This window comes from Tubulanus polymorphus, chromosome 2, assembly GCF_964204645.1.
Source record: "Tubulanus polymorphus chromosome 2, tnTubPoly1.2, whole genome shotgun sequence".
Taxonomy (NCBI): domain Eukaryota; kingdom Metazoa; phylum Nemertea; class Palaeonemertea; order Tubulaniformes; family Tubulanidae; genus Tubulanus; species Tubulanus polymorphus.
Genome location: NC_134026.1, coordinates 19,943,913 through 19,965,187, shown reverse-complemented (window position 1 = coordinate 19,965,187; position 21,275 = coordinate 19,943,913). Strand labels below are relative to the sequence as shown.

Sequence of the window (21,275 nt, the reverse complement as noted above, 5' to 3'; positions counted from 1 at the left end):
ACGATCACTGAATAATTATGGCCAGGTAAAGCGCCGAGGAAAGAGAGCAGTGCGATTGAATTTCACCGTCGCCGCGACACAAGAGAAACATCATCGACGAAAGGGTTTTAATTACTCCGCGCGCGGCGGTGAATAGAATCATCTTATCACCCGAGCGAACGGTCGATACAGAGCCATTCCGTCGTCGACTTAGCCGGTATCTTTCCGGTGTTTATCGATTGTTGCGTGTATTGTTTCGTCGACGCACAAAGACCCCATCGCCATCGAGGACGACGACATCGCGAGCATCGACAGTGGATCGGCTCCAGAACAAAGGCGAGGCATCTGCTGGCCACACAGCCTGATCGACGCTAATACTACTTTCTTCAATAATATCAATTAAGCAGCTTAATGCATTGCTAATGATGATAATACAGCTTGTTATTGTTAATTTCAAATGTTTTAGAGCTGCTTATTGAACGATTCAACTCGTAATTGGTCATATCCTTTTTTATCAGAGAATGGCCGACGTAACCGCGCAGCCTGCAGAAAAAGTATGAAGGTGGTTTGCCTTAGTGGTAGGCTTTCCACTTCTATCTCTTCATCTCAGACTGCAGTGCAAGTGATTCTTCGTATCTGGAAAGACCTTCATGTATCTCGCACCTCCAGGTCGAACGATCCATGGCCAAGGATTCCAAATGGGTGAGGTCGATATTCATGGCTTTTAGGTCCTTTTTGCAAACATCTTTGAAACGTAATCGTAATCGTGGTCTGCCGGGTGGACGTTTTCCCTCTGACAGCTCCCCATAGAGGAGGTCCTTGGGGATCCTGTCATCATCCATTCGCCGTAGATGCCCAAGCCAGCGCATTCGTTTTTTTTCAGCAGCGTGTACATGCTGGGGATTCCAGTTCTAGGATGCTGTAGTTTGTAACTTTATCCTGCCAAGTGATTTTCAGGATGCGTCGACGACATCGTAAGTGAAATGCATTTAGTTTTCTTTCCTGACGTGCATAAAGGGTCCAAGACTGGCTGCCATATAAGAGGTTTATCAAAACGCATGCTTCATAGACCTGAATCTTGGTGTTGATAGTCAACTTGTTGTTCGCCCACACTTTTTTTGTCAGCCTCGCCATGGCGGTAGCTGCTCTTCCAATACGTCTCTCGACCTCACCATCAAGTGATAGAGTGTCCGAGATTTTTGAGCCAAGATATACAAAGTTGTGGACAACAGCCAGTTGATCGTTCGAGATGCTAATGTTTGGGGGAGAATCTACATTTTGACCCATGATCTTTGTTTTCTTCAAGTTGATGGTAAGTCCGAAATCATCACAGGCATTGTTGAAGCTTGTAATAAGTTGTTGGAGGTCTTCATTTGAGTGGGCAACAACTACTGCATCGTCTGCATACAGGAGGTCACGAATGCACTTCAGTCGGACCTTGGACTTAGCTCTTAGTCTGGAGAGGTTGAAAAGTTTTCCATCTGACCTAGACCTGAGGTAGATCCCTTTAGTGCCAGATGGAAAAGCACGTTCCAGCATAACTGAAAAGAAGATCCCGAACAAGGTTGGTGCCAAGATGCAGCCTTGGTTCACTCCACACTGGATGTTGATGGTCAGGCCTTCAGAGACTAGTGTGCCCTGCATATTTGAATAGAAAGATCTGATGATGGTAAGGAGTTTTGGTGGACATCCAATCTTTAGGAGAATCCTAAACAATGCATCCCTGTTCAAATGCTCGAACGCATTTGTCAGATCTAAAAAGGCGATGTATAGTGGCTGTCCCTGTTCCCTGCATTTCTCCTGCAGCTGTCTGAGAGAGAAGACCATATCAATGGGGGATCTGTTTGCTCTGAACCCGTACTGAGATTCTGGATAGACTCTCTCAGATAGTACTTGCAATTTCTTGAGAATGACACGAGTGAATAACTTACCAACAATACTGGGGAGAAAGATGCCACGGAAGTTGTTGCAGTCCTTCCTGTCCCCCTTTTTATACAGTCTGATGATGTTGGTATCTTTCATGTCTTGTGGCACCTCACCTTCTCTCCAGCATAGGCACAAGAGAACATGGAGTTCAGAAAGTAAGGCCTTTTTGCAGCACTTTAGTACCTCAGCGGGGATGCCATCTTTTCCGGGAGCTTTTCCATTAGTAAGGGTATCCAAGGCCTTACTGAGTTCATCAAGAGTTGGCTCTGTGTCCAGCTCTTCCATTAACACAGGTCGAGAGTTGATCGAATTCAGGGCTTCTTCTGAGACCATGTTCTCCCTGGAATATAGTTTGGTGTAATGCTCAACCAACCTCTGAATCGCCTTATCTGCAGGAGACTTCAGGAGAGCAGTTTTCTTATGCATTGGGCTGAAGGCTTGCTTGATACCATCATACATTTGCTAGATCTTGCTTCTGTCAGCTGCTTCTTGTATTTTACCGCAGAGCTCCCGCCAGTACTTGTTAGAACATTGCCTAGCACTCCGCTGGACTTTGTTCCGGGCAGACCGTAGCTTTTGCAGGTTTTGCAGGCTTGGGTATGCTTTATAGGTAGCCAAGGTATTTCTTTTCTCTTTTACGATGGGGGTCATTTCTGTAGAATGGGCCTCAAACCAGTCTGCTGACTTATAGGTCTTTTTACCAAAAGTGGATAAGGCAGAATTATACACAGCATCGCTAATGTGTTTTAATCTTTCACAGGAACTGGCACCAACTGGGTAAGAGAGAGCTTGTTTAAGTACATGTTCAAATTGGTTCACTTTCTCCTGGTTGTGGATCCCCCCAGTGTCAATACAAGGTCTGCCCTCCTTTTTCAAGAAGTATTTTCTCTTTGCTTGGAGCTCGACCATACTGCCTACTAAAGAATGGTCGGTATCACAGTCAGCACTCTGAAAACTACGCGTGATCTTGACACTTGATAAGCTAGTGAACCTGGTGAGAATCAGGTCCAGCTAGTGCCAGCGTTTGGACCTGGGATGCCACCAAGTGCCTTTGTGTTGGGGTTTCACATCAAAGAACGTGTTGGTGACACAGAGTTCATGGTTGCAGCAGAGTTCTAGCAGGCGTTGCCCATATTCATTTGCCTTGCCTAGGCCAAACTTACCCAAACAAGTGGGCCACGAGTTGTTGTCAGCACCAACTCTGGCATTGAAGTTACCAAGGATGAATAATGGATCCTTCACTGAAATTCTGGCAATGATGTTAGATAGGTCATCATGGAATTTGTTTTTCACCTCTGCTGAGGAAGCAATGGTTGGTGCGTATACATTGATTAGGTTAACTAATCCTACTGAGGTATGGTGTTGGAGCCATAAAATTTGTTCAGTTCCCTCTCGTCGCAAGGATATAGAATCCGCCAGTATGTTCTTGATGGCGAATGCCACTCCATGTTCCGTGGTCTTATCTTCTGGTTCTTTTTAATGCCAGTAGAAAGTGAAGTTTTCTTCTCTCACAGGTTCGTAGCCTTGAAGCCTGGTCACCTGGAGAGCGACAATGTCCATCTGCAGTCTGCTCAGTTCGAAGTCGATGACTGCTGTCTTTTGCAGATTTTCATGGAGACTTGGTGACAATGTCCTGACATTCCATGTGCCCAATTTAAGGGCAACAGTTTTCTGTTTTTTTAAATGTTTCTTCTTGTAGTTGCTTGGTGCACAGTTGAACACGAACCGTCTGTCGGTTTTCACCCTAAACCCCACGCACCCAGTGAGGTTAACGGACCGTGGCGAGGTAGCACCTAACTGGCTGGGGTTTGCCCAGCTTGAGGCGGGCGGTAGCTGCCCAATGGAGCGCGATGACCCCTCCCACCGCCAAAAGCAGCCCCTGGCGTCACACTCTACGCCAATTGAGCAGATGACTTAGAACCGGTTAACTGCTGCTTCCCGTGTTGAGTCAACGCTACAGAGCGAAGCTGGAGTGTCCTCTCCAGTGTCTGGGTAAATAAATATGGAGGAGAAGTTGATACCCGCAACTAGTCCTCAGTTCCACTTGGCTGTTTGAAACACGTGCAATATGGGAACATCGCATAAAAAGTGGACACTTGTCTCCACTACTGCTGTTTAATGTTGATAGTGAGACTTATATAGTGTTACTAGAGAAATATAGTATCCAGTCAGAATTTACCGACAATGGATCGTGCACAATATGATAAAGTGCACGAGGCTGGGTAAATGTTTTCAGTGAAACCATGAGCATCGCCAGGCGATGTCACTGTCCAGTTTGTAATAGGCCTAATGAGGTATCACTGGGGGAGAAGCTGTTACCCATGCAGCAACTCCTGTCTCTCCACTTCGCTGAAATAGGCCTAAAACCAATGGAAACGCAAGGCATTTACAATTGGTTGCTCAAACGAAGTCGCAGTTTTTCCTCAGGGTTGACTCCCGAAGCCTTTCCCGAGACCGGGTATCCCACAAGGCAGTGGGGGTTTGGACTCAGGGTTTTCCTTCCCCTAGGTGAATTGCCTTTCTGGGCTGAGGAGCCCCACCTACCTCAAGCTGCTGGTTTTGAGGCGCCAGAGACTCGCCTTTCGCCTTCTCCTGTTAGTAAAAGCAGTTCCGCCCGGCTTACAGAATAAGCCATACGAGCAGGCCAGGAGTCGGACTTGGTTGTCAGAGGCTGTTTGAGACGCCTGCTGTATGGGAGCATTTTGTAGGAAGTGGGCGCTTATTTCCACTACCACAACCCGGCAATGACAACCATTAGGAACCTTACTAATACATATGTATATTAAATCAATGGAGGATCCTGGGATCTTACATGTATTTCAATTGAATTTGAGACAATTTGTTCTCTGGAAAATGTTGGCCTTAAGTGAGCAGTAGCATTAAAAAAGATGGCATTAAAATGAATTGATTCTATTCGATTGTAATTCAAGTATCATGATTATATAGCCGCGGTCACACGAGTCATATTTGGCCCATACTCAAATTCGACCAAGAATAACACAGGTGCCAAATGAGCCCGTGCCTGTTTGGCCTGAGCAACGACATTAGACCAGACCCAAGCCCAACCTAAGCCTGGGCCAGATTATTGTGCGTGAATTGCTACTGATTCCGGTAGTGGCGCACTGCGCTTATACCTCGATTGTATCTAAATGATCACTGATATGATGAAAATAATGATAATACCAATGGTTAGACATGAATTCAGTTGGCATTGAGCACAAATTAAGTTATTTCAAGTATACAAAATCTGCAGCGTTTTATGTAAACAAAACTGCTCTTTTATAGATTAATATTGTTTCTCAGCACATCCTTTACCCTTACTTTCCGTTCTTATAAAGTAAAACTGTTGTTTTTATAGAAATTGACATTTGTATAGAGTATGATTAGAGAAAAACCCAATAATGCTTACACTGATAATGCGTGTACATTTAAGGTGTATTCATCCCTGTGACATCACACGCACAACAATAAGTAAGTGTGCGCTCTGAAAAATTCATGCACGTGCTATTTATTCTTAAAACCCATATATCAATTCAAGTTCAGGTTTTATAGAAAAAATAACATTTTTTACTGGTATCTGGGTTAGTAAACTATTGAATAAGATCATAATAGGCATTTGGATACATTAAGCACTACTTAATCTTTGAGCGTTGTTGAGTATAGAGAGTGGTTTACGTGTGAATGTGCTCTCTTAAAAGGCATTTGTTTTTGACTTTGGATCAAAATCATCTCTGCGTGATCGTGGCTTTATGCCAATTGAATACTTTTATCGAATACTAAGTTTGACACTCGAAGTGCGCAAATACAAATCCCCACAATGATCTAAAATCATTATTGTCAACGTTTTTTCGAATCATCATTTCAAGTTAACTGAAGTGCTTCGGTGCGTTTTGAGGTGCTTCAGTTAGGGCGCAAATGAATCTCAAATTAGAGCTTAACTTTTATCGGAATACACATCTGAACAATCAAGCACGCACACAGCTAGTCACATGAAGGGCAATTACAAAATCAATGGTTTATTCAGCTTAACCTCTATTGCGAGCCTCTAGCACTTGCCTGCTCAATGTTGTCCATACTCATTATCCAGAAAAAGGAACAACTACATCTAAACAACCTCTCTCATCTGATCTTGTCATCTCGCTCATCTCTACCTCACATCTGCAAATGAATACAAATACGATAACATCTTCATCGTCTCGAAAGAAATAAGAACGCATAAATGATTTAACGATTTAACCAATTCGATACAACGGATGCGACAAATTGATTTAACACGCCGATCTCATATATTATTAACAAGATCCCTTTGTGTTTAGCGACGTTTTAACCGGGAATTGCGCGACGACTACAACAGATAATCTGACAATCGAGGTGTTTCGGTGTGAGATGAATGCTTAATTAGAAAAGCAAATAACGTAGCCGATGGTGAGAGTCAGACGTGGGTATTGTCTGGAAAATCTGTCGGACAAGCAATTCAATTCGATACATTGCTAGCGCTTCTCTGACACCTGGTTCTCACCCATGACATGCCAATCGATTGTGAATCTTCGCCAGTCGGTTTCATTCATTGACGTCGATCGTCAATCAGTGAAAAATCATTATTATGATTTGATGATGGCGGATATGGGCAGAATTTGAACTGCCACCTGTCATTGGGAATGCAAGGGCACGATGCTGCTAGAGGGTGTCTTGGGGGACTCTATTTCATTTTCAAAGGGTCCATTAGACCGTTCTTTTACTATTTGGAATACAGATATTACTTTCTTTAAAGAATTGAAGGGTGAAGGAAAAACTTTTAATCATTCAAGTATTTTCCGCTTAAAAGCAGGACTACCGAAGAAATAAAATGGAACATAAATTGTGTTGAATTGAATTCAAATGATGAAAGAAATGAAGAAAACTAAACTTTTTACAAATAATGAGGTCAACAAAATTAAGATAAAAATAACTGATAATGATTAACAATGTTTTTGGAAAAAATGTTTTTGGCGGAATTCTGGGTGGCGGATCCGTACTATAAATAATCAAAAAAGGCCTGAAGTAAAAAATTCAAGTATCCTTTGATATTCAAAGAATATTTTCAATGGGCTCAAAATCACGTTACTATAATTTTGCAGTCATCATGAATACTGATGACATTTGAAATGGATCAGGAAAATTTCAGCTTAATCGCTCATAACAGTTATGATAAATTGATTAATTAGACAAACAACCTCTGCTTGTAATCGAAATATTATTTGATAGCAGTGAACTTCTGGACACTCCCGTATCATATGAAATCGCCGCAACTAATAGTAACACGACCTCACCATTAAGGTAGAAAGTGAAGCATGAAAATCAATCTGGATGACACCTGATATCCGTATGAAACCGGTAGACTTCGTCAATTAGAATGTGTTCACTCTTATGGTCAGCGCACACAGCAACAACATGAAACAGAAATGCTCTTTTGGGCGAAGCACTTCGGAGTAGATCGCTCCACAGTTTACTGAAACGCTTGTTTTTGTGCGAGTTTTGGTCAGAGAAGCTATACAAGAAATGAAATAACCAATCTGCGACGACGAGTAGGTCACTGATAATCACAATCACTGCCATCTTGTTATCTTAAAGGTCATAAAATTACCACGTTTCCCATCACCAGTCAAATTCATTTTGCCCTCTCCCAATTTCCATTTACCATTTGCAAATTCTATTCTTCAACAAGCTGTGAAATACGTCTTCAAATGTCAAAGGCGTTCCAAGAAATTTATAACCCCTATCCCGAATTCCGACAAAAATCTTTGCTTTATCTAAGATGACAAATAACTTCTCGATTATTACTTATAAAATGGATTGCAAAAAGCTAAAATCAGTGTAAAATCAGCAGAAAAATGTACGGATGATGGAAATTTCTAAATTAAGACATGCATAAAATCTAAGATTTTGCCACCGCACGCGGAACCATCACATAAACTGTTGGAAAAAAAGCGAGAAATTTTTCCAGAACATTCAAAATCAATCGATCCCATATAAACGAATTTTTGCGAGGTTAGGAACAGTGCAGAATCGTTAGTAGCTCGAAGCGCTACTGCGCGCGTTGGTAAGAGAATGGATAACACGCCGGGGTTACATACCATTACTAAGCAACCAGGCGAATAAAGAAATCAGCTTTTTCTAAGTATTTGTACACATACCGCTTTTAAAACGTATTAAACGATTGCTTTGAAAAATTGCACTCGCAGCGGGGAATCGTTCGTTATTAAAAGTCACCGGGAGATTGTTTCGTTGCTGCAGATCGTATCAATTTTTCTATTCGCCTCAAGCACAGTTAGTAAGAAAACATTTGCTGACACAAGCATCATCCGAGGTTCCACCGCCATATTTCGCAATCGCTGCATTTCGCGTATCGTGTTGTTGCTCAAGTTAAAATCGTATTTTCCCAAGATTTCTTATGAAATCAATTTCGGTATTCAACATCTCGTATAGATAGATAGATGGATGGATGGATAGATAGATTTATAGTTTATTTCCGCAAGCAATTGTAGAAAATTTTATATTCATAAAGGATGTTCCAATGTCAGTGGTAGGTGCTCATTTAAAGCAAAGTTGCTTGAGACACCTATCCCTCACACGCATTCAAAAAAACATATACTCATCAGTCATACACACGTTCACACATTAAAATCTACAAATGGCGGGAAGCGGGAAAATATACACATATATATATATATATATATATATATATATATATATATATATATATATATATATATATATATATATATATATATATATATATAGCATATGTATATTGAATTAATAGCCACCATTTAAACGTAGATCAAACTGATTTTCATGAATGGCGTATCGAATGAATCAAACACAGAAATTTCTGATAATTACAAAGTACCGAGAAATACGATCTGACGAGCGACTGTTTCTTTGTCAATGATTTCTTTTCCGATAAACGAGCGATTTCCTAGGGATGTGTATGTGCATGCATGCGCGAACGCTAGTAAAACCTTTGAAATATGAATACCGGAATGATGATACCAGGCAAGCTTTGATCGGCCGTAATCGAATAAGGAGAATCAAACCATTTTAGGTCCACCCTGGGAACAGGTGACATGTCTTTTCCCAGCAGTTAGGTTATTCGACTCACAATCGATAGATCAGGGGTGGATTTAAACCCCACCCCAGCAAAGCTATATTGCTTACATGTTTCAAATTGAGCACAATTATTGAATATGAATGTTCAAATTATTGCATATGAATTGCCGGAAGTGATTCGCTTTACTTTGTTAAAGCTTTGCTTAGAATCAAGTAAGCGGTTTACGTGTGAACGCCCTCTCTAAATTAGCCATATTTGATTCGGGCCTGATCTGGGCCAAATCGTTTCCGTGTGATCGCGGCTATTATATCAGTGTGTCTCTAGCGCTCGCTGGTTTTACAGTGGCGTTGGAAGTGCAGCGACAGCAGAGGCGACAGCAGCAGCGAAAGCCGCGGCAATAATTTACTGAACTACGTTTTTTTTCTTTGAATACCACGTTTTTGAAGAAATTAAGTCAATTCACCTCAGCAATATTAAGAATCTGTCCAAAATTGGTGTTTGGCCGCAGCAATAAAACATTGCTTCCAACGCGCCTGTTTTATCAATGAAAATCCTTTCAGCGTTATCAGCTGGATACGCGGGTGGGTGATTATCTTCGGCCTCCCGGTATAGCACGTTTCAAGATTGCCTACTGAGTATCGTAAAGCCAGCTTGTGTCAACTGCAGTGTAGCGAATACAGAAACAACCGATCGCCGACCTAAGCAGAGAAACAACTGGTGGAAATCGTATCCAGCTTAGTCGCGTTCGGTAGCTGAAAATCAAGCACGGCCGATGTAAGCCAAGCAACGATCGGTTTCTTCTCAGTTAAGCCCGCCTTTCGAGACGGAACAAAACAGAACGTTGATCGTTGAGACACTTGACTGTAATTGGTCTGCCGTTTGATAGCGTCTCTGGGAAGCCGGCCAATCAGAGCAATCCGCGGCTCCTGTACGGCGCTATACCGAGGTAAAGAGACGGAGTATCTTCATTGTCCCGGGGTTTAACTGCGAGATTATCCGAGTAAACTGATGTGTTATGCGGTTAGCTCGTAGCGGGCTGCTGGATGGTTGACAAATTATAGCGATCGAATTATATCGAGTCGGGGCGGCGGGCATATTGCGAGTGCCCGGTTTAATGACCCGCGCAATCACGAATATAAACAAGGGCACTTTACAGGGACTTAAGTGAGTCTTTTCTTCTTCCACCCACAAGACTGCTGGCCTTTATTCTTCGAACGCGAAAAATCAAAGCAGCTTCTCCTTAAACTAGAAAACCAGCTTAGAATAGAATTCGTCGTCAAAAATAATACTATCATATTATGTTACTTGAATGATGATGTAATAATATTCAACTTGTTAGGTTATGTTGTTGGAAAATGAACTTTCTTTGGCTAATAATGATCAGTAATACTTAATAATATAGTAATGCTAATTCACTTAATTTGGTACTGGCCAAATCAGTAGATCGCTGTTCAGGACCCAGTTTCACGAAAAAGTGTAAGCTAAAAATGGTTTAGTTTGAGTTGTAGTCCACATTGAAAACATGAAGTAACCATAAGCAATCACACCAAAATATTGAGTGAAACCTTTTTTCTGGAAACTAGCCCCATATATTTGTAATTTTTTGGAATGACATTCGATTTGATTGATTCTTAAATTCGTATCCGTTCAATTTGGTGAAATATCCAGCGCCAACGCTACGGAATGAGGTGGAATCAACAAAATAGGGTTAAAGATAACAGGCGCATAGATAATATAGTGACGATGAACTTTTAATTGTCACTATGTCAACTATCCGCTGGTTAACTCATGGAGTCCATGGTTAACTCTAACCAACTTTTGAGCGACTAATATGTCAATACGAAACACAAAACGGCAAAAAATCCTATTGTTTCTACGCATTTTCATTACTTTTTAGAGGATTATCATTGTAAATTGCGTAACCCTCGCAGCGCGCTGAGAGGGTTATCTCCGACGACAATCGGGCGCTGATTCGAAACGTTATTTGATCCTTACAGCACGAATTAATTACTTTTAGCGCCGCATTTCGCGGCGTAATTAGTTTAACCGCTCGGCGCGCGCGGGTAACCGTCGACGACCTCGTAACAAAGCGCGCGAGCGCTTGTCATCGGTACATCGGAAGACGAACGACGAGCGCGTGATTAATAAATCGACGTTACTTATTACGACGACAAAAATGTCGAAAACGGCCGGGTTCTTTGTTCGCGATCAATGGCGACAAATAAACTTTCCCCGCTCGCGCGCGCGCTCGTCCGTTCATTCTTTTTTATCGACTCGACAAATAACGACAATACGAGGAACGGCAATTATACTAATGGAGTCGGAGGAGGATTAGGCCCCGGTGCGGATCTGATTACCGTTCATTCGTCGTCGTCGGTCGTCGTCGTACATTAAGGGTTATCTAACCATCGCGATGAAACGCGCGCGGAATTAAACAAGCAAATCAAATCAAAAAAACGTCGCGAAATATCATCGAATTATGTCCGCCGCGTGTAATTGACTTGAGACGTACACAAAAGGTTTAAGTCGCGAATATCGCGTAAAGCCGTCTGACAATGGCTTCCGTCTGTCTATACCGATGACTACTCGGCTCAGGGGGGAATCGCGCGCGAGAGAACGTAAGGATAGAAAACTCATTAACCGTAAATGATCATCTCTCGTACGCCCCGAAATCAAAATGCTATTAGGCGAAAATAAACTAACACCTCGTTTCTCATTGTGATCTAACTGCAGGTTAGGTCACCTTTAGTGTGGCACTAGTGTTATTAAAGAATTGACTTATATGGCTAGGTTTGGTACGTAACTATTAGGGACACCTAAACTGCAGACGCTCCCTCAATCCTGCTAAGCTTAAAAGTTGACCCGGCTGTCCACCTATCTGCCAGTACACTATACCTTACTTTCTTCAAAAATCACGATCAAGATAACAATAACAGACCCGGCAGTTATAGAAATGAACTGATTACAAATTCGATTGTAGTTTACAAAATGACCCGGCAAATTAGGAGAAACAAGGTATCATTTTTTAGAGCCGGCAGTTATAGAAATGAACTGGTTACAAATTTTATTACAAAAGTTTACAAAAGCGACCCGACAGATTAGAAGAAACAAGGCATTATTTTTTTAGCCTTACACGCGCGCGCGCAGGTGAATCGAACGGGAAAGCCGTTTAATTTCGGTGACGAGAAAAATTTCCCGTTGCACGCGCACCAATCGAATCTCCGTTACGCATTTGTCGAAAAACGAAGAAAAACCCTACCATACACGTTTCTTTTCGCGTAAAAAAACCGACGGCCATCAATACGATTTGACAGCTGCGCATACAAACGGCCTTTTTCGACGAAAATAAAACGCGCACGGAAAAACGCGTCCGCGCTGCCGACTTATTATTAAGTTCCGCTGATGTCGTTCATCGTCAGCGTTTTATCGTCGCGACAACAAAATAGCATTATAGCACAACACGGTAATGTTATTAACATCAAATGCCGCGTTCATTGTTCGAAACGGGCGATGCTCGAAGCCATGGGAATACCCCGACTGACGATGACAGCGAATATTTAGCTCGGCGAGCGCTGAAATTCTCGTAATAAAGCGAGTTTACACGGTAATAACGTAAGCAGATGACTTAATTAAGAGAAAGGATGCACGCGCGACGACGCACCGCCGATCGCGAGATTACGTGCTGTTTGACGATCCGCATAAGTATCATACGGCAGATTCAAAAGATCGGGCACGTATTATCGAGAACAGACTTCTGTTCGTTCAGAATTAATAGCAGTTCCGATTCGATCGATTAGGCGCTCTTAATAACGAGAGCTTTTTACAATATTTTCCTCTTTTCATCGGTCCTTTACTCAATTTTCATCGTCGACTTTTCGCAAGCTTTTCTCATCGAAAATTAACGACTATATTACGAACACAAGACACCAGACATCATCGCACTATCAAAAGGCGATCGCACAGACTATCGCCGCGATCACGCGGAGATGATTTTGCTCGGTGTCATAGAATGACACGCCTCCCGTTATTCATGCCCCCTTTACAATAGATCCCAGGATTAAGGGTTAGGGTTAGAGTCTACAGCCCCATTATGACTCTTCACTAATTCTGTTAATCTATTGTTGGGGGCATCCGACATGGGGGCGGGGGCATCTGATTCTATGACACAGGGCCAAATTGGCACAGAACAGGCCCCAGTCAAATTTGGCCCATGCCTGATTAGAAAGTGCGTTCACACGTAAACCACTCACTTGATACTAAACAATGCTTAAACAAAGCAAAGTGGAATCACTTTCAGAACCAGTTGCAATTTACCCGCAAACAGGTATGAGCCCAATAAGGCCCCGTGTGAACAGTTGTTCTGGGCCAAATTTGGCCACGGCTTGTACCCTACAATGGTTAGAGGGGTATATAGTTCAAGGCTGCAGCTTATTACCTGCATCAGAGATCAAGGAAATGAGGTCTTAGCGTATCATTACCTTTACTATCAGCAATGCAGTGGTATACTGATAAAGCCACGATAAGCTAGTTCAAACCCTCATTTGACTCGTTGTGATAAATACACTTGATTCTTGCAGCATATGCCTGTGCACGAAACTCATAATCATTGAATCACGAAAAGCCGACAGATTGAGCCAGTATCGAGATCATGTCTTGCATGCCATACCTTGAAAGAGCTGAAAATGACGTTAAGATGGTGCTTGGAGTAATCATTTGACTTCTCCAAAAGTACTGCTCGGAGTAATCATTTGACTTCTCCAAAAATGATAACTTCAAGGACGGTGAAGGAAATACAGTCTCGAAAAATAATAACAAGCTACGATGTAAGACATTTCAATGATTCCAGAGGCAACAAAATAGGCTTAACTTATATTAGGGTATTCTCATATCGAAAGCTAGAATCTGGCGCCGAGACTGGTTAACTATGCCTAAGTAGCAGGGTTAAATCTAAAACTGGTCTAGCCTAATTTCTGAAGAAGTGCGGTAAGAGTTTATATCAAATTCAACGGTATCAGTATAGAGAGAAATGATGAAACTTGATATCAACTGGATTGTCTGCAGCGTGATGAACGAGGCCCTGGAGATAATCCCGTACACTGTTTCTAGCTGTAGTTACCGCATGTAAGTGTTTTGCACCTGCATAAAAACAAACCTAGACTTCACTCATTTTACTCAACAGTCCGGAAAAAATACGCAAAACAATGCGCGTTAGACAATGAGAAATAAGTAAAGCATTCAGCGAAAATGAAGGTGTCACCGGGACATGATCAAAGAAGTTCCTTTAATTCGAAATAGGGATTCGCTTGCTTTCTAACTTTATACATTGGTAGGGGCTGAACCGGGGCCCAGTTGCACAGTGTGACTTAAGTCCAAAAGCGGTCTTAGACCTTATATGACACGTGCCAGTCGCTCAAAAGTCGGTTAAAGTTAACAAGTGGATAGCTAACATAGTAACAATTAAAAGTTCATTGTTACTATGGTATCTATCCGCTTGTTAACTCTAACCAACTTTTGAACAACTGGCCACTGGTCTTAAGATTGGCTACAGAACTAAGTTGGTCTTAGACTGGTCTTGAATATAACCCATGACTACGCAACTGGCCCCAGAGGTTGTCTATAAACCGCCCTCAATAATCTACATCACTCTACAGACCCTGCAGAAAATCTAAATTCACCGACCAATCACATCGGAACTAAGTCCTGCGCCATATCGCGACGATAAACGCCGTTTCAAGGGACGAGATTACAGAATTGAGACGAGCCAATCGGAAACGTGTCGATGGAGTCATGTGATTCGCACCCGTTTCGGAAGACTCGTAGACCAATCAAACGCTCAATCGCGACGGTGTCTACGAATAGCCGTCGATACGAACACTAGGCGTACGTACTCATCCCGTAATAACATCAATCAGCGTTTCAGAACAGTCAATACAACGATAATTCGATACCGTTGTCATCGCGGTTGGTTATAGCTTATAGCTCCCAGGTTATATAAGATACAGCGGGAAAAACAAACGGGCAGCTCCGCACGATATCCCGATACAGCCTGAGGCGTACGCCAGATCAAGAATCGATTTCATTGTCTATAAACTTACACGCGCTGTAATTATTGGTGAAAGTTCGTTCCTATAAGCCTAGGCTATAATCCGTACACTAGAGGCATTGATTAACTGTCAATGCGAGTTGGAAAATTTGACTTAACCGGGATTGAGTGAGAATAATGACGTCGAATATTAAGTAATCGCACCCTTGATGTATTCAATCAATTCGAAACCCTGAGATTTGATAGCTCCGGCATTAAAGGTATTATTACAGTGGATGAACACCGACGACGCCTGTCACCTCAATTTGTCATTTGCAAAAGATTTTTGACAAAATATGAGTAGACAATGTATAATGAATTGATATCTATATCAATGATTATATAAATCGCTCAAGAATTTAATCACTCAAATACAATCAGCCAAATACTGTCATGACAGCATCTATTTAACTGGATTAAAAAACCTTGGGGCAGTTTTTATAGACTGTTATTTCTTTTAATCTTATGAATATAATTTCTATCTGAAAATCAAATTGTTGCAAATTACTCTATTTCTGAAATTTCGTAAAAAGGCATTGTTTGACCTCGATAAGATAGTATTTTGATACGCCTAAACATTGAGCTATTTCTGAGGTAATCCCTGCGAGCTGTTTTGATGATTTATCAGAATACCAGAAATAGCGAACAACATACCGATTTTCGCTAAATATCACATCGAATTTAACCAAAATTGATGCAGTTATCATTATGGGTGGGACCGAAAATATGTCCTCTTTACGTATTTTTGTCATTTGCAAAAGAGTTTTGACAAAATATGTGTAGACAATGTGTAATGAATTGATATCTATATTAATGATTATATAAATCGCTCAAGAATTTCATCACTCAAGTATAATACAATCGGCCAAATACTGTCATGACAGCATCTATTTAGCTGGATTAAAAAACCCTAGGGCAGGTTTTATAGACTGGTATAATCTTAAACCCGAGGTAAACTCAATTAATTTTCAATTGAGTTAACCCCCAGGTTTAAGTTAATACCAGTCCATAAAACCGGGCCCTGAATTTGACTTTCTCGATTATCTCTTCATTTTGTTAGTCAGCATTATTTTGCATATAGCAAATCTCAGTAAAGCTGCTCTGATATTGATATACCGATGTACTGGTACGTACACACAAAAAGTGCTCTAAGTCAAAAAATGCTTACCAGAGTATTCAAAAAGATTATTGGCCTAAAATGAATCTCATTGAAGCTGCTCTGATAACAATACAGTGGCGTATATATACGCACAGATGAAAATTTAAAAAAAACAACAACAAAATGCTTAAAGCCTAGCGCACATCGACACTGCGATTGGACACAACTAGTTGCTACCGAACGATTACCCCGCGCACATCGAAATCTAGTTACAACCGGTCAGTTGCAGCAACTGCATGGCGCGTGTCGATCGTCGAGATCCAGAGCGCGCACATCGACGGCGATTGAGTACTGGAGATAGATCGACGCTTACCAATCGTAAGCTCGCTCACATCGACACGTTCAAGCAACTGATCGTATCCAGCCAGTTCCTCTCATGCGCCGAAAACTGCCTTGTAACTAGTTATCTCCAATCGCAGTGTCGATGTGCGCTAGGCTTAAAGTGTATAAATGCTTAGCAGCATTCAAAAGATCTTAAAGTCTTAACTCGGTATGACTAAGGGGTACATTGTATCAAAAAAAACACCAATTCTAATTTTAATGCAGAACTTTTCTACACAATTCAAGCATTTTCTGCGTTTTGGCGCATGATACAGTTTTTTTCACGGACCGGCTCCAGACAAAGTAGCGATGTTTCAGAGGCAGAAGAATAAATCACGTTCATACTGCGACCTCTGATCAGATTATCTATAGATTCCATTCAGATCAAAATGTCGGGAAACGTATATCACTTATATCTAAGTTATCTTCGGGAAAATGAAGAGAAAATGGCTAAGCGAATGGTCGGGACAATTTTTCCGCGTAATCCCTGCATCCTATATTCTAAATCATTAATTACTAGTAAAACAAGCGGATTATTGCTGTGAAACTCAATAATTGCGAGGAAGTCTGTCGATATCGGAAACTAAAACCGAGTCGATTTCAATGAACGAGCATTTATCGATAAGATTCCTGGCATAACAGCCGATACCAGACGCTTTCCGATTTCTGGACTCTGACCAGAAAGGTCAAGGCCCTTCGCGAAATTAGGTCACAGTGTCCTAGTTTTCGAGAATAATTAATTAATCGCCGGAGCAGATGAAGATGGGAATTCTCACAATCGTTGGCAACTGACCAATTACAGGATACCGAGTACTTTATTGTCATCAATTCCCGGCGTCTATAGTTACTATGACGACATAATATTATGCGGTTTTGCCTACGTGAGGATCGTCGTTCTCATCATTCTCGCGCGCGCTTTCTCTCTTCTCCGGTGTCCGGTTAATTAAGAAGCTCGAATAGGTCGCTCGGCAGCGAGACAAGCATTCATCCGATCTGAAATTCTCGAAAGAAGTATTCAATTATTCCCCATGTGAAGGTCGTCAGCCTAGCTGATCGCCTCTAAATGCAGTATAGACCTGTCCGCACTGAAATACTAACAACTCACGATTACGCCATCCCGAAATCATCCCGAAAATAAATACCGTTGGAAATAACTTTATTTTTAAAATTTCGAAAAACGGCATTGTTTGACCTCGATACGATATGTACTTTGATACGCCTAAACATCGAGCTATTTCTGCGATAATCCCTGCGAGCTGTTTTGATGATTTATCAGAATACCAGAATTAGCGAACGCCATACCGAATTTCGCTAAATATCATATCGAATTTGACCAAAATTGATGCAGTTATCATTATGGGTGGGACCCGAAAATATGTCCTCTACATGTATTTTTGGCCTCATGCTTACTTTTAACTTAATGCTTACCGAAAGCAAGCAATGCTTACAGGTAAATAAGGGGTTTCAATTCAATAGAAGGTTGTATTTAACGGTGATTTTTTCACAAGAAACATTGAAACATCGAACCAGTAACGTGATTATTGGAAAAAAAGTTTATTCATTGTTTAGAAAATTTTCAATTGCAAAAATTGAAATGAATTGCTGAATTATTTCAGGCAAAATTTATTTTCCCGGTACATAAGGCCATTTTGTAATTGCTTCAGTGCAGATTTTTTCAAGAAAAAAAATGAGATGGCGAAGGGCCAAAATGAAAATAAAAAAATCTTTTCCATAATAGGTGTTTGAAAATGGAAGGGAGCTAGAAAAAAATAATTTTTTCCATCATTTGAGCATTTTTCACACAAAAACTCGGAAGGACTGCAAAAAACTATAGAAAAAAATTTAAAATATTGTGCTGATTGATGCAATTCAATGTACATTAATCAGTAGCTGGTGATATGACATACATAGCCTATTAATATGTGACTAAGTTCATTTGCATTTGTCCCATCTGTGCTTACACCAATATTGGCACAGCGGTGCTTAGGTCTATACGCACTAGCTGAACGCAAAAACTGTTTTCAACAATCCTTTTTTTTCCAAAACAATGAACTATGTCATTTTTTTCGTTGTATTTTTGTTCTATATATATATACATATACCTCTCATTTTCTGTTTGGTCATTCATTGGAAAAGCTTTTTTTTTAGAAATGTCCATTGAAAATAATTTATATCATTTGAAATGTTTTTCTCAGCATTTCTCATTCGGAGATTTGCGAAAAGGTTATTAGAAAATATTTTTTGAATTTCTTTTTTCAAAGTATTTTCAATTCGAAATTATGATTTTCAAAAAAAATTCAAACACATTTTTAGAGGCGGGCATAGGTCAGAATTTTGGGGGTGCCACCCTCCCTTAATCAGACACTAGATCCGCTCTGTGTGACCAGATGCAACTGACCACAAGTCGCTAGTCGACCTACGCCTCCTTGAACGCATCGGGCACCCCCCCCCCCGCCCCCCCGAGAGCGAACATTATAAACCTATCAACAAATCGATGCAAATTCACTTATAAAACAATAAAGCTTGCACTTATAAAACAATAAAGCTCATACAGATTGTCTGTTTAGCGATTTCAATCGATATTTGCCCCCTTCTCGTTCGGTACGTTATACTAATTCGGAAGTGGCACCCACACGTGTGCACGAGCTTCAGTTCCGTAATCTAATACGCGCATTATTGTCGAAACAAACGTTCGCGTTTGTTTCCCTCCCGCGAAATCAAAAGTAGCTGATTTAATCGGCAATAATGACTTTAACGAGACACCGGAGTGACGAACGAGAAAAAGCGAAACCGATTTCTTGTTTGCTCTCATTATGAACACGGTGCGCGCGCGCGTAATACGATCTGAATAACGATTTTCCTCCTCGATACTGATTGTTATTTTCCCCCCACAGTCATAAGAACAAATGCGCGAGAAACGTATTCCTTTGTATAAGTTGCTACCGGCACGCACGCGAGCAAACATGCGTGTGATGATAATTTTTGCAGTGTTTTATTCGACACCCCGAAGTCAGGCGTTCGATTTTTTTTGTGTCGGTTGTTTTTGTACGCGGACAGTGTCCAGTCTCATTCTCATTACGGCCGCGGATTAGTTTTTATCTGCAGGGTATCCATGAGCTTAATGTGCACATCTCGATCCGTTGAATTCGACCTTTTGACTTGATTCACATTGCAACTGCGCTCAGGGCACGGTTAAAATCAGTGTCGGTCAACTTGCACTTTTTCATCACCGGCAAAAATGGAATTAGCACTGTCAAATTTTGCGTGTATCTCAGGGGTGGATCCAGGGTTCAATTTTTACTGCCTCACCAAAGAAAAAAAGGGCATTTTTTCAAAAAACTTTCCAGATAATACTCAATGCAAAGCACCATTTAGGACACCCAGGTAACAATTGTTTCATACACACCCTCAGGAAATTTTGCCTGATAAGACAATTCAAATTCATTTCAAATTTTCATTTCAATTGTCTTTCCAAGAAGGGCATTCCGGATATTTTGAGTGCCTCACGCGAGGCATGTGAGGTACCCTAAATCCTCCACTGTATCTAATAAGTGAGCATGTTCACACGCGCAAACCACTCACTCAATACTAAAAAATGCTGAGACAAAGCCAATTGAGTCGTTTCCGGAACCAGTAGCAATTCACTTGTATAACAATAATTCAGGGGCGGATCGAGGGAGTCTTGTGAGACTTGCACGCGTCCATCACATTTTTGAGTGCCTTTTTCTAATTTGTCAACAACGATGATTGGCCCATAACAAAGCGATAGAGCTCCTTGGCCTTTCTGAACATCAAAATACCCTTTTGGGATGTGACAAGTTCTTCAAAATTGGCCCCCAAAGTTTATGAGTACACATATCGCCATTTTGGACATCAAAGTGCATTTTTTGGATTTGATAACTCCTTCAAAATTGGTCTCTGGATCCACACCTGCAATAGGACATGCGCTAAAATTTGCCTCGGGTCTAGTCCGACGTTTTGGGTCGGGCACGGGCATTTGGCACCCGTGTAAACACAGCTTATATAAGTTAAACGCAGATAATTTGGGCGCAATGAAGTTCATGAGACATTCGGATCTCAATCGCATTGTACATTGCGTCTAGTCAGAGCATCTAGACAAAGTCCACACAAGCCCAAAATCTGCGTTATATCTACTAGTTCGATTCTGGATTCAAATTCAACCAGGAACCACGGAATCTGCCTCAGATTTCTAACAGAAGTCATTAATTGAACATTCTTAGAATTCAAATTTGTCGATTTTCTTTTAAATCTATGCGTTATCACGCGAGAAATGCGACAAATTCCATTAACACATTACTACCAATTGAAGCTATCAATCATTCGCCCTTAGCAGTTCAAGGAACTGGCCATGAAATATCCAGGCACCAGCGTGCTGGCCTGGCTGTCCAAGAATCTGAGTTATAGACGGAAATCATTTCAATTAGCACGATTATTCATAAGAAAGTTTACAGTTATAAACTTTGACGCTTTTAGACCATATTCTTCTGGGCCCAGTTTCACGAAAAAATTAAAATCTTATAAGCCTAGAATGGTTAAGTTTGAATTGTTGTCCTCATGAAGTTACCAATGGCATTATAACAAAAATTTGAGTGTTTTTGTGAAACTGAGCCCTGGGCCCGGTTTCATAGACTGAGGATCGAAGTTATCCCTAGGGTTAATTCTCAATCTCTCAGGATCCAGTTCTACAGATCTGAGTT

General features: G+C 41.2%; 1 protein-coding gene across 7 annotated transcripts in view; it reads right to left on the bottom strand.

Moving 5' to 3' along the window:
- LOC141898218 (DNA replication ATP-dependent helicase/nuclease DNA2-like) overlaps positions 1–21,275 on the bottom strand; it is a 72,958-nt gene that overhangs the window by 40,980 nt on the left and 10,703 nt on the right. For all 7 annotated transcript variants that reach the window (XM_074784031.1, XM_074784032.1, XM_074784035.1 and 4 more), the window contains exon 3: positions 5,962–6,063. The gene's annotated coding sequence lies outside the window, so the exon portion shown is untranslated. The remainder of the gene's footprint in view (positions 1–5,961; positions 6,064–21,275) is intronic.